This window comes from Triticum dicoccoides, chromosome 3B (assembly GCF_002162155.2).
Source record: "Triticum dicoccoides isolate Atlit2015 ecotype Zavitan chromosome 3B, WEW_v2.0, whole genome shotgun sequence".
Taxonomy (NCBI): domain Eukaryota; kingdom Viridiplantae; phylum Streptophyta; class Magnoliopsida; order Poales; family Poaceae; genus Triticum; species Triticum dicoccoides.
The window spans coordinates 838,338,449-838,350,528 of NC_041385.1; the positions used below are offsets into that span (position 1 = coordinate 838,338,449).

The window sequence follows — 12,080 nt, forward strand, 5'->3', positions numbered from 1 at the left end:
ATGCGATGGCTTGAGGTTGCAGCCGATAGTTCGTGCCCTGTCGATAGAGATCTGCAAATATGCAGCCGGAGATAGTGGAGCTCAGAAACCGAGCAGAAGCCGCGGCTGAAAAGTTGGGCTTCTGCTCCTCATAGCCGGCTCCAAAGTGGCCAATGACTGGTTTGCCTCCCGCAAAAGCACGTAATACTGCCGAAATACCCTTATCGGTTCAGTCAAATACCCAATCAACACGAGCGACTTTTTCCCATCACCCCAACCACGGGTAAGGGTGGACATGGTCCAAGCCGGTCCAAGTCGTCGTTTGGACAGGCTGCCGCCAGTCCGAGCCGGACCGGACCGAGAAGCATGGCGGTCCTGTTTTTAGGGACCAAACCGGCAATGGCGAAGCTCGGGCCGGACCGAGAGGACCGGTCAACTGACAAGGGCAGAGCGCACACTGGAGCTCCAGCGGTCTTCGGTCCGCTCGATCGGACCAGCTTTAACTGGACCGGGCCAAAGATTTTTTTGGTCCATCTTTTAGGGACCGGACCGGCCTTTTTTTAGCGGGCCTGGATCGAGCGGGCCGCGAGTCGGACCGGACCGCTTCGTCCACACTGAAGCGCGGGTAGGGTTCCTCGCTCGCCACCTCTGCCGACGGACGGCCTCAGCTTCTTTCCGTATCGCCGGATCTGGCCGTTGCCGAATCCGGTATTGGCCGTCCCCTTCTCTCCCTGTTTAGGCTCCTTTGCTGGCCCCTCCCTCTACCAGCGTGGGCGGCGAGCGAGCGGTGTGCGTGCTATGTGTGTGTGTTCTGCCGCTGCTGCCTTCGCTATGTGCTTGTGTTGGAATCTGTATGAGCATTCATCAGATTGTATGTCTGTTTTACAAGATCACATGTTTCTTTTTCTGCAGCTTCACAAACTATGAGGAAAATCATTGAGATAAATCCCTACATGTGGGCAACGATGCCAGCCGATGTTGATACATGGTGCTGCTGCTATGAAAAAATGATTCTCGTTTGGAATTGATTGTAAATTGGTACGGGGAATTTTTTCGTAGCTGTAATACTAATTGGTAATCTATGTTATGATGAGTTCCAATGTATTGTCATATGTCAAATTTGTCTAAATACACTATCTACACCATCAAACAAGTGAAATCCTCTATAACACTAAGGTCCCTAGTTTTAAATAGCCCACATTTAATTGGGGTCTCCAATTAAAATTGGGTCATCCGATTTTGACCGGGTCAACAATTCCACAAAGCTCTCTCATTAAATTGTTTTGTACTATACACTATGCTTTCTAATTTTTAATGTCTAACAATTAATTAAGGTATTCAATTTAGAATTGTGCGATCGAATGTTGACCGGGTCAACAATTTCTCAAGCTCTCCTATTCAATTCTTTTAATTCACTATGTTTCCTAATTTTGAAGCTCTTTCATTCAATTAAGGAATTTAATTTGTGATTTGGTTTACGACTTTGACCGGGACAACAACTTTTCAAATCAATTAGCCGCAACCGGCCTACAAAAACATATCAATCCCATGCACCCTCCCACCACTAAGAAAAAAGAAGCGCCATCATGTGATATTATAGCACCAATATAGTATATACAACCACCGACATAGAAATTTCTTCACATAAATATAGATTGGTTAGCGGATAGCACCGAATCACACCACGAAAGGCCACCCAATCAACGCATTATAAATAAAAATAAAACACACTCTATCATCTCCCCTACCCGCCAAACTAAACATTCCATCGGTTTTAAAATATAAGGGGTATTAGTTTTTTCGAAAGTCAAATTTCTTTTTACCTCGACCAAGTTCAGAGCAAAAAAATCAAACACTGAGAATACTAAACAAAAAAAAGTATGGAAATTCATTTCATGATGAATCTAAAAATACCGATATGATATGATGGATTTTAATATATTTCTCGAAATATTTGATCAAACTTATAAGTTTTTCCTTTTCAAAAAAGTAATACACCTTATATCTTGAAACAAAGTGATTCTTTCTTAAGAGACCCAACAACACCATCGACGCAACAAAGTGCGCCCAACCCTTATAGTTTTAGCTAAAACCCATGAAAATGGCCATTTGCAGCAAAAAGAACTCTTAAATGAGTCATTTACAATCATAGCAGTACAATCAAGACGTTAAACTGATTTACCGAACAATTAAGGGCATTTTGGTTATTTCAGCATGTTTCTGCATCAGCCGCAGCTACTACAACATAACCATCAAATGACTGCATCTCAGCTCCAATCTTTTTTGCTGCAGCCGCTCCTTCCAGCCGGAGCTGTTGCAGCTGCAGCCAGGGAAGTTGCATCCCAATCAAACCCACCTATAATATTCTGGGAATGGCTATCTCTTCATGTATACGCGATGGTGAGGGCGATGAGGCCGCCGTGGGTGGAGAGGACCAGAGACTCCTCAGTAAAGTAGGTGTCAGTGGCCCAGGCGAGCACGTAGGAGATGCGGGGTGGGCGGCGACGAACAAGGTGGCCTGGATGGCCATGGCGCGGTGTTTGTTGTCTGGGTCGGTGGTGTGGTACCTAGTGATGGTGAAGTTTATGTGCTCACCGAAGAAGGGCTTGTTGTCTAGAATGCAGCTCTTGGGGGGATCAGTCACAACGCCGGTGTCGATGTCAGACGGAGTTAGCGAACCTAGCGAAATCCCTGCCTTAGGAGCCTGATGCGAATCCATCCTAGATAGCTTTTCTGGATTGGATTGGATTGGATTGGAATTTCTCGGATGGATCTTGACGATCGCCAATCAGACCAGTCAAGAGTTTCAAACCATACATTCACGTGGCTTGGCTAACGCGGATAACGAAAGGAATGGATGGATAAACATAGCTTTAATAATTTATTGTGTTTGGCATTAACAAATGTCACAGTTTGTAAACCGTAGTATCCACAATATCATGTTTTCTTAACACAGCACATACACACATGCTCATACATACACACATATACTCACCTCTATAAGCACCTCTGAGATACTGAGTAGGCACATAATCTTGATATTCACGAACTCACCATGGGTCTGCTCCCGCTGAACGAACAAAGTCTAAAGTGAATCCAGAAATATACAAGCACCATTGTCAAGTCTAGGACCTGAACCTTGATGGACTGGTTTAACCATAAATAACCTAACCATCTAAGATAGGCTTAGTTCGCAATAATGTGTGTTTTAGTATTTGAGAAAGAGCTCTTCGGCTCTTTTTTCTGAACTGAATTTCAAAAATTGTGGTATATAAAAAATTGAGTATTCACTGTCTAAGGATTGAAATGTCGAGGTTGCATTTGTCAGTTAAGTAGTTTTAGAGTTTTTTTAGGAATATCATGTTATTTTAGAAATCATAGATTCTAAAAAAATCTATATGTTAGCTATCAATAAATACCACATTCTAATAAATTGCAGTACTACATTTCTAATAAATCGTAGTAAGCGTAGTATCTCCAATACTGTAGTATTTTTGCAGTATCTTAAAGTGTTCTTTCTTCTAAACCACAAAAGTTTTCACAAACAGAAGTATTCATTACTCAGACGTTGGAATATTGAGGTTTTACATCATCACAGTTTTAAATATGAAAAACGCTCGCCTTCAGCCAGCGGATCGCACCCAAGTGTCCACCGTCTCGTATGTGCCACACATGTCCTGCGTGGCTTGCCTAGAATTATCTCTTGCGTTTTTCAATTGAGCTCTTGTTGCAGTTTGCCCACCGCAACAACTCGTGTGTTGCAGGACCTGGATCCTTGAGGGTGTTGCCCCCGCAGCCGAGGTACCCGCTGCCGCTCCCTACCTTCCTCTTGCTCCACTCGCCGCGCTGCCGCATGTAACGGCACCGCCCTTGCTGTTGGAAATATGCCCTAGAGGCAATAATAAAAGGATTATTATTATATTTGCTTGTTCATGATAATTGTCTTTTATTCATGCTATAATTGTATTATCCAGAAATCGTAATACACGTGTGAATACATAGACTACAATACGTCCCTAGTAAGCCTCTAGTTGACTAGCTCGTTGGTCAACAGATAGTCATGGTTTCCTGACTATGGACATTAGATGTCATTGACAACGGGATCACGTCATTAGGAGAATGACGTGATGGACAAGACCCAATCCTAAGCATAGCACAAGATCGTGTAGTTCGTTTTGCTAGAGCTTTTTCAATGTAAAGTATCTCTTCCTTAGACCATGAGATCGTGTAACTCCCGGATACCGTAGGAGTGCTTTGGGTGTACCAAACGTCACAACGTAACTGGGTGACTATAAAGGTGCACTACAGGTATCTCCGAAAGTGTTTGTTGGGTTGACACGGATCGAGACTGGGATTTGTCAATCCGTATGACGGAGAGGTATCTCTGGGCCCACTCGGTAATGCATCATCATAATGAGCTCAAAGTAACCAAGTGTTTGGTCACGGGATCATGCATTACGGTACGAGTAAAGTGACTTGTCGGTAACGAGACTGAACGAGGTATTGGGATACCGACGATCGAGTCTCGGGCATGTAACATATCGATTGACAAAGGGAATAGTATACGGGGTTGCATGAACCCTCGACATCGTGGTTCATCCGATGAGATCATCGAGGAGCATGTGAGAACCAACATGGGTATCCAGATCCCGCTGTTGGTTATTGCCCGAGAGCCGTCTCGATCATGTCTACGTGTCTCCCGAACCCGTAGGGTCTACACACTTAAGGTTCGGTGACGCTAGGGTTGTATGAATATGAGTATGCAGTATACCGAATGTTGTTCGGAGTCCCGGATGAGATCCCGGACGTCACGAGGAGTTCTGGAATGGTCCGGAGGTAAAGAAAACTATATAGGAAGTGGTGTTTCGGCCATCGGGAAAGTTTCGGGGTCACCCGGTATTGTACCGGGACCACCAGAAGGGTCCCGGGGGTCCACCGTGTGGGGCCACCCATCCCGGAGGGCCCCAAGGGCCGAAGTGGGGAGGGGAACCAGCCCATAGTGGGATGGTGCGCCCCCCTTGGCCCACCCCCTGCGCCTAGGGTTGAAACCCTAGGGTGGGGGGGCGGCCCACTTGGCTTGGGGGGTACTCCACCCCCTTGGCCGCCGCCCCTTGGGAGATTGGATCTCCCAGGGCCGGCGCCCCCCCTTGGGGGCCTATATAAAGGGAGGGGGGAGGGAGCAGCCGCACCCTGAAGTTCTGGCGCCTCCCTCCCCCAGCTACACCTCTTCCTCCTCCGTCACGTGCTTGGCGAAGCCCTGCCGGAGTGCTGCTGTTCCACCATCACCACGCCGTTGTGCTGCTGCTGGAGCTTTCATCATTAACCTCTCCTTCCCCCTTTCTGGACCAAGACGGAGGAGATGTCACGCTGACCGTACGTGTGTTGAACGCGGAGGTGCCGTCCGTTCGGCGCTAGGATCTCCGGTGATAGGATCAGACGAGAACGACTACTTCAACCCCGTTCTTTTGAACGCTTCCGCGCGATCTACAAAGTGGTATGTAGATGCAATCTCTCTCCCATGACTCTTTGCTTAGATGAACTCATAGATGGATCTTGGTGAAACCGTAGAAAAAATTTTAATTTTCTGCAACGTTCCCCATCAGTGGCATCATGAGCTAGGTCTATGCGTAGTTCTCTATTGCACAAGTAGAACACAATTTTGTTGTGGGCGTAGATCTTGTCAAATTGCTTGCCGCTACTAGTCTTATCTTGCTTCAGCGGTATTGTGGGATGAAGCGGCCCGGACCAACCTTACACGTACGCTTATGTGAGACCGGTTCCACCGACTGACATGCACTAGTTGCATAAGGTGGCTGGCGGGTGTCTATCTCTCCCACTTTAGTTGGAGCGGATTCGATGAAAAGGGTCCTTATGAAGGGTAAATAGAAGTTGACAAAATCATGTTGTGGTTATTTGTAGGTAAGAAAACGTTCTTGCTAGAACCCGATTGCAGCCACGTAAAAGATGCAACAACAAATAGAGGACGTCTAACTTGTTTTTGCAGCAATTGTCATGTGATGTGATATGGCCAGAAGTTGTGATGAATGATGAATGACATATTGTGATGTATGAGATCATGTTCTTGTAATAGGAATCACGACTTGCATGTCGATGAGTATGACAACCGGCAGGAGCCATAGGAGTTGTCTTTATTTTTGTATGACCTGCGAGTCATTGAAGAACGCCATGTAAATTACTTTACTTTATTGCTAAACGCGTTAGCCATAGAAGTAGCAGTAGTCGTTGGCGTGACAACTTCATGAAGGCACAACGATCGAGATCATGATGATGGAGATCATGGTGTCATGCCGGTGACGAAGATGATCATGGAGCCCCGAAGATGGAGATCGAAGGAGCTATATGATATTGGCCATATCATGTCACTACTATATAATTGCATGTGATGTTTATTATGTTTTATGCATCTTGTTTACTTAGAACGGCGGTAGTAAATAAGATGATCCCTTATAATAATTTCAAGAAAGTGTTCCCCCTAACTGTGCACCGTTGCTAAAGTTCGTCGTTTCGAAGCACCACGTGATGATCGGGTGTGATAGATCCTTACGTTCACATACAACGGGTGTAAGACAGATTTACACATGCAGAACACTTAGGGTTAACTTAACGAGCCTAGCATGTACAGACATGGCCTCGGAACACAAGAGACCGAAAGGTCGAACATGAGTCATATAGAAGATACGATCAACATGGAGATGTTCACCGATGATGACTAGTTCGTCTCACGTGATGATCGGACACGGCCTAGTCGACTCGGATCGTGTAACACTTAGATGACTAGAGGGATGTCTAATCTGAGTGGGAGTTCATTAAATAATTTGATTAGATGAACTTAATTATCATGAACTTAGTCTAAAACTTTTGCAAAATATGTCTTGTAGATCAAATGGCCAACACTCATGTCAACATGAACTTCAACGCGTTCCTAGAGAAAACCAAGCTGAAAGATGATGGCACCAACTATTCGGACTGGGTCCGGAACCTGAGGATCATCCTCATAGCAGCTAGGAAACAATATGTCCTAGAAGGACCGCTAGGTGATGCACCCGTCCCAGAGAACCAAGACATTATGAATGCTTGGCAGTCTCGCGCTGATGATTACTCCCTCGTTCAGTGCGGCATGCTTTACAGCTTAGAACCGGGGCTCCAAAAGCATTTTGAGCAACACGGAGCATAAGAGATGTTCGAGGAGCTGAAACTAGTTTTCCAAGCTCATGCCCGGGTCGAGAGATATCAAGTCTCCGACAAGTTCTATAGTTGTAAGATGGAGGAAAATAGTTTTGTCAGTGAGCATATACTCAAAATGTCTGGGTTGCACAACCGCCTGTCCCAGCTGGACATTAACCTCCCAGATGAGGCGGTCATTTACAGAATCCTTCAGTCGCTCCCACCAAGCTATAAGAGCTTTGTGATGAACTACAATATGCAGGGGATGGTGAAGACCATTCCTGAAGTATTTTTAATGCTGAAGTCAGCAGAGGTTGAAATCAAGAAAGAACATCAAGTGTTGATGGTCAATAGGACCAGTAAGTTCAAGAAGGGCAAGGGTAAGAAGAACTTCAAGAAGGACGGCAAAGATGTTGCCGCACCTGGTAAGCCAGTTGCTGGGAAGAAGTCAAAGAATGGACCCAAGCCTGAAACTGAGTGCTTTTATTGCAAGGGAAAGGGTCACTGGAAGCGGAACTGCCCCAAATACTTAGCAGACAAGAAGGCCGGCAACACTAAAGGTATATTTGATATACATGTAATTGATGTGTACCTTACTAGTACTCATAGTAACTCCTGAGTATTTGATACCGGTGTCGTTGCTCACATTTGTAACTCACAGCAGGAGCCGCGGAATAAGCGGAGACTGGCGAAGGATGAGGTGACGATGCGCGTCGGGAATGGTTCCAAGGTCGATGTGATCGCCGTCGGCACGCTACCTCTAAATTTACCTACGGGATTAGTTTTAAACCTCAATAATTGTTATTTAGTGCCAAGTTTGAGCATGAACATTGTATCTGGATCTCGTTTAATACGAGATGGCTACTCATTTAAATCCGAGAATAATGGTTGTTCTATTTATATGAGAGATATGTTTTATGGTCATGCCCCGATGGTCAATGGTTTATTCTTAATGAATCTCGAACGTAATGTTACACATATTCATAGCGTGAATACCAAAAGATGTAAAGTTGATAACGATAGTCCCACATACTTGTGGCACTGCCGCCTTGGTCACATTGGTGTCAAGCGCATGAAGAAGCTCCATGCTGATGGACTTTTAGAGTCTCTCGATTATGAATCATTTGACACATGCGAACCATACCTCATGGGCAAAATGACCAAGACCCCGTTCTCCGGAACAATGGAGCAAGCAACCAACTTGTTCGAAATCATACATACCGATGTGTGCGGTCCAATGAGCGTTGAGGCTCGCGGAGGATATCCTTATGTTCTCACTCTCACTGATGACTTAAGTAGATATGGGTATGTCTACTTGATGAAACACAAGTCTGAGACCTTTGAAAAGTTCAAGGAATTTCAGAATGAAGTAGAGAATCAACGTGACCGAAAGATAAAATTCTTACGATCGGATCGTGGAGGAGAATATTGAAGTCACGAATTTGGTACGCACTTTAGAAAATGTGGAATCGTTTCAAAACTCACGCCGCCTGGAACACCTCAGCGTAACGGTGTGTCCGAACGTCGTAATCGCACTCTATTGGATATGGTGCGATCTATAATGTCTCTTACCGATTTACCGCTATCATTTTGGGGATACGCCCTAGAGACATCTACATTCACTTTAAATAGGGAACCGTCTAAATCTGTTGAGACGACACCGTATGAATTATGGTTTGGGAAGAAACCTAAGATGTCGTTTCTAAAAGTTTGGGGATGCGATGCTTATGTCAAGAAATTTCAACCTGAAAAGCTCGAACCCAAGTCGGAAAAATGCGTCTTCATAGGATACCCTAAAGAAACCATTGGGTATACCTTCTACTTAAGATCCGAAGGCAAGATCTTTGTTGCCAAGAATGGATCCTTTCTGGAAAAGGAGTTTCTCTCGAAAGAAGTAAGTGGGAGGAAAGTAGAACTCGATGAAGTACTACCTCTTGAACGGGATAGTAGTGCAGCCCAGGAAAATGTTCCTGTGATGCCTACACCAAATGAAGAGGAAAATAATGATGATGATCAAGGTACTTCGGATCAAGTTGCTACTGAACTTCGTAGGTCCACAAGGACACGTTCCGCACCAGAGTGGTACGGCAACCCTGTCCTGGAAATCATGTTGTTGGACAACGCTGAACCTTCGAACTATGAAGAAGCAATGGCGGGCCCAAATTCCAACAAATGGCTAGAAGCCATGAAATTCGAGATAGAATCCATGTATGAAAACAAAGTATGGACTTTGACTGACTTGCCCGATGATCGGCGAGCGATAGAAAACAAATGGATCTTTAAGAAGAAGACGGACGCGGATGGAAATGTCACCATCTATAAAGCTTGACTTGTCGCTAAGGGTTATCGGCAAGTTCAAGGGATTGACTACGATGAGACTTTCTCTCCCGTAGCGAAGCTTAAGTCCGTCCGAATCATGTTAGCAATTGCCGCATACTATGATTATGAGATATAGCAGATGGACCTCAAAACAGCATTCCTTAACGGGCATCTTAAGGAAGAACTGTATATGATGCAGCCGGAGGGTTTTGTCGATCCTAAGAATGCTAACAAAGTATGCAAGCTCCAGCGATCCATTTATGGGCTGGTGCAAGCATCTCAGAGTTGGAACATTCGCTTTGATGAGATGATCAAAGCGTTTGGGTTTATGCAGACTTATGGAGAAGCCTGCGTTTACAAGAAAGTGAGTGGGAGCTCTGTAGCATTTCTCATATTATATGTAGATGACATACTTTTGATGGAAAATGATATAGAACTTTTGGACAGCATTAAGGCCTACTTGAATAAGTGTTTTTCAATGACGGACCTTGGAGAAGCTGCTTATATATTAGGCATCAAGATCTATAGAGATAGATCGAGACGCCTCATAGGTCTTTCACAAAGCACATACCTTGATAAGATTTTGAAGAAGTTCAAAATGGATTAGTCCAAGAAGGGGTTCTTGCCTGTATTGCAAGGTGTGAGATTGAGCTCGGCTCAATGCCCGACCATGGCAAAAGATAAAGAAGAGATGAGTGTCATCCCCTATGCTTCAGCCATAGGATCTATTATGTATGCCATGCTGTGTACCAGACCTGATGTAAACCTTGCCGTGAGTTTGGTAGAAAGGTACCAAAGTAATCCCGGCAAGGAACACTGGACATCGGTCAAGAATATCCTGAAGTACCTGAAAAGGACAAAGGACATGTTTCTCGTTTATGGAGGTGACGAAGAGCTCGTCGTAAAGGGTTACGTCGACGCTAGCTTCGACACAGATCTGGATGACTCTAAGTCACAAACCGGATATGTGTATATGTTGAATGGTGGAGCAGTAAGCTGGTGCAGCTGCAAGCAGAGCGTCGTGGCAGGATATAGATGTGAAGCGGAGTACATGGCAGCCTCGGAGGCAGCGCATGAAGCAATATGGGTGAAGGAGTTCATCACCGACCTAGGAGTCATACCCAATGCGTCGGGGCCGATCAAACTCTTCTGTGACAACACTGGAGCTATTGCCCTTACCAAGGAGCCCAGGTTTCACAAGAAGATCAGGCACATCAAGCGTCGCTTCAACTCCACCCGTGAAAATGTTCAAGACGGAGACATAGAAATTTGCAAAGTGCATACGGATCTGAATGTCGCAGATCCGTTGACTAAACCTCTTCCGCGAGCAAAACATGATCAGCACCAGAACTCTATGGGTGTTCGATTCATCATAATGTAACTAGATTATTGACTCTAGTGCAAGTGGGAGACTGTTGGAAATATGCCCTAGAGGCAATAATAAAAGGATTATTATTATATTTCCTTGTTCGTGATAATTGTCTTTTATTCATGCTATAATTGTATTATCCGGAAATCGTAATACACGTGTGAATACATAGACCACAATACGTCCCTATTAAGCCTCTAGTTGACTAGCTTGTTGGTCAACAGATAGTCATGGTTTCCTGACTATGGACATTAGATGTCATTCACAACGGGATCACGTCATTAGGAGAATGACGTGATGGACAAGACCCAATCCTAAGCATAGCACAAGATCGTGTAGTTCGTTTTGCTAGAGCTTTTTCAATGTCAAGTATCTCTTCCTTAGACCATGAGATCGTGTAACTCCCGGATACCGTAGGAGTGCTTTGGGTGTACCAAACGTCACAACGTAACTGGGTGACTATAAAGGTGCACTACAGGTATCTCCGAAAGTGTCTGTTGGGTTGACACGGATCGAGACTGGGATTTGTCACTCCGTATGACGGAGAGGTATCTCTGGGCCCACTCGGTAATGCATCATCATAATGAGCTCAAAGTGACCAAGTGTTTGGTCACGGGATCATGCATTACGGTACGAGTAAAGTGACTTGCCGGTAACGAGACTGAACGAGGTATTGGGATACCGACGGTCGAGTCTCGGGCATGTAACGTATCGATTGACAAAGGGAATAGTATACGGGGTTGCATGAACCCTCGACATCGTGGTTCATCCGATGAGATCATCGAGGAGCATGTGGGAACCAACATGGCTATCCAGATCCCGCTGTTGGTTATTGCCCGAGAGCCGTCTCGGTCATGTCTACGTGTCTCCCGAACCCGTAGGGTCTACACACTTAAGGTTTGGTGACGCCAGGGTTGTATGAATATGAGTATGCAGTATACCGAACATTGTTCGGAGTCCTAGATGAGATCCCGGACGTCACGAGGAGTTCCGGAATGGTCCGGAGGTAAAGAAAACTATATAGGAAGTGGTGTTTCGCCCATCGGGAAAGTTTTGGGGTCACCCGATATTGTACCAAGACCACCAGAAGGGTCCCGGGGGTCCACCGGGTGGCGCCACCCATCCCGGAGGGCCCGAAGGTCCAAAGTGGGGAGGGGAACCAGCCCATAGTGGGCTGGTGCGCCCCCCTTGGCCCACCCCCTGCGCCTAGGGTTGAAACCCTAGGGTG

General features: G+C 45.5%; 1 pseudogene; it reads right to left on the reverse strand.

Moving 5' to 3' along the window:
• LOC119280236 overlaps positions 1-3,834 on the reverse strand; it is a 28,184-nt pseudogene extending 24,350 nt beyond the window's left edge.
• Between the last annotated feature and the right edge of the window lie 8,246 nt (positions 3,835-12,080).